This window comes from Tenebrio molitor, chromosome 2 (assembly GCF_963966145.1).
Source record: "Tenebrio molitor chromosome 2, icTenMoli1.1, whole genome shotgun sequence".
Taxonomy (NCBI): Eukaryota; Metazoa; Arthropoda; class Insecta; order Coleoptera; family Tenebrionidae; genus Tenebrio; species Tenebrio molitor.
This window is the reverse complement of record NC_091047.1, coordinates 26348175-26350929: the sequence shown is the minus strand read 5'-3', so window position 1 is coordinate 26350929 and position 2755 is coordinate 26348175. Positions and strand designations below refer to the sequence as shown.

The 2755-nt window shown below is 33.1% G+C and overlaps 1 long non-coding RNA gene across 1 annotated transcript; it reads right to left on the bottom strand.

The window, feature by feature from the left end:
• Nucleotides 1-862: 862 nt before the first annotated feature.
• LOC138124461 (uncharacterized) lies at nt 863-2338 on the bottom strand. The gene is made up of 2 exons (XR_011157152.1): nt 1364-2338; nt 863-1311 (listed from the first exon to the last, which is right to left on the bottom strand). It is a non-coding gene; the product is annotated as an uncharacterized lncRNA (long non-coding RNA).
• Nucleotides 2339-2755: the final 417 nt, after the last annotated feature.

The window sequence follows — 2755 nt, the reverse complement described above, 5'->3', positions numbered from 1 at the left end:
GTATGTGGCAGGTTCGTAACTGATTGGAAACGAGGTTTGGTAATTTTATTGAAGGAACTATCCCTAATAGGAGAATAAGTTTCCATGTCATATACCCTTCATCAAAAATGTAGAACACTAGAGATTCTTAGTGAACTCATGATCATGAATATCTGATGGTTTATAGTACTGCCAGTCGTACTGGCAAACTATGAACCTTATTATCACTGTCAATTAAGGAAAAAGAAAAAATTCTAGATAATAGAAAACAACAACAAGAATTGTTGGAGATACACTGTGTTTTTTTTGTGGATTCTTTGTTGAGAAGGACGTGGCTCATAACGTGCCTTCAAATAAATTTATATTTAGAGCAACCTATGGAAGTTCAATTGTTTGCAACATTTTTACAGCGTAGAAAATGACACAAGAATCGTCTGGTCTGACATTTAACGAAATAAAATTAGGTTAGAAAATATTTTTAATTTTTGTAGTGCATTCATCTCAGATTATTGAAATTCACATTAATAAATAATCCAAACATCATTCCAATCACAAATTATTTGCTAACTAATGGCTTTTCGCCAATATACGGAAGATGATGTTTTAGCTTTCGAAATTTTTGTGAGGCATTGCTGCAAATTTTAGTTAATCTTCAGCAGAAAAATACCCCAAATTCGAATGGAAAGTCGAATAAGATCGCAAAATTTCAAAAGCACCAAAGTCAAGTAACTGTTAACATGAAGGGAACAAGTAAATGGGATGTTACACGGTTAGTTCATATTCTCCATTCAGTTTCAGTATTTATATTGAATGAAAACTGAAACTGAACATGGAACTAAACAGACAGTCTGAAAGTACCCACCTTAAGCAAAGTGACAAATAGTTTAGTCGTATCAATTCATTTATTTCTTTAAACCATAAAAGAAAACATAACATTAACATTGCTGTGAACACTAATAAGAATTGTAAATTAAGTATTGCACATAACCTCACAGAACAGGAGATAACAATTTTATACATAATTTAGAGTAAGTGTTGAAAATGTGCACCCTGTTCTTGTAAACACAACCTAGTCCTTCATCTAATTGCATTAGTTACATTTTCTAAAACAATAGGATTATTATTAATTTCATTAATTTTCTGTGTTATCCTATTTCGTAGTTCTGCCAAATCATTTATGGGTGTTGTGTAAATTGAATTTTTGATGTGTGGCCACAAGAAGAAATCACATGATGTAGGGGGCCAGTTGTTTGGTGTATTACGGCTTATAATTCTGTTGTTATAAAAATGGAGTCAAAATTTCATTTCTGTATCTTGCAGCATTGATATTTTCTAAAAAACATTGATTATTATTTAATTACTAAAACATTATTACAATTGTTACCTTCAAGAAAGATTGGACCAATAATTCTGTGTTGGCTAATAGCAGCCCAAACGCCTACTTTCTGGGGGTACTGGGGTGTTTCAATGAAAAAATGTGGATTTTCTGAACTCCACATTCTTGTATTTTGAGAGTTGACATATCCACTAAGATGGAAGTAGGCTTCATCAGTGTAAAAGGTTTTATCAAGGTGAACATCTAAAGTATTCAGAAACCATTGATAATATTCTAATCTTTGGGGGAGATCAACTGGATGTAATTCTTGAACAGATGTGAGACGGTAGGGAAATAGGTGAAGATCCTTTTTCACAATTGAATGACAGGTACCAATAGACACACCAAGTTGTTGTGATAAATGCTCAATTGAAGTGCCTGGGGCTTCTTCCAATGCTTGTCTCGCCTCTTCAATCACTTGTGGAGTTCTTTTCTTTGGCCTGCCGCTTCCAGGTTTTCATCCCACAGATCCATTTTCTTGAAAATTCTTTAAGGAAATGTTTAATGTTTGTCGAAACTGCGTATATTCCACTGCAATGTCTGGGAATTCTTCTCCAAACTGTTCCATACGTAACGCAAGGGAATACTGCCAAACTCCATCGATTTTCATACCATTTCGAAAGTAAGATATTACCATCAGATTACCATGAAGACTTTATGTTGTTCAGTGAAAGCCATTGTTCACAAAAATGTCGAAAAACAGTAAAACACTGACGCAGATTTCGTTTTAGTTCTGACAAGAACTGATTTTTTGTACGCAAGACGAGGAATAAAACGAATAAAATCACAAACACAACTCAATTTGAAAACGGGAAAGAGAACGAATGTCAAATGTCAAAATTTTAATATGAAATTGGGACAAAACTTACTATGCAACCTGTGTAACTTCGGAGAATAATTGGTTGCCTACGAAATTATCTACACTGTTAACAGAATTAAAACGTAGTCAACGCCTACTCTAAATATAATTATTTTTGAAGGCACGATATAACGATGCATATGTTGAACTGCCGCAGCGGACCACGGTTAACGGGATTATAGCACCTCCATGAACAAGGCAAATATTATTTTAAATAACATTTTGACGTTAGGTATAGTCTAAAACTATAAATTTTTACTTGATATTTTGTTAATATTTATTTTTGACAATGATTGCTCTAGACCACTCGATCTGAAATAAATAGCCTGCAAGTTATTCTTTTTCTTGGAGTGTTACTATTTAAAACAACTAAATTCAATTTTCTAAATATTTAAAATAATTCAACGGCAGTTGACCCGAAAAACCTTGCTCTGTTAACATAAAATAGACAATTGCTATTAAGCAAAACTTTAGGGGAGAGAATGTGGTAGGTAATATGAATGTAAATGTTCCCACAGTAAAATTGTTCAACTTTGATAACT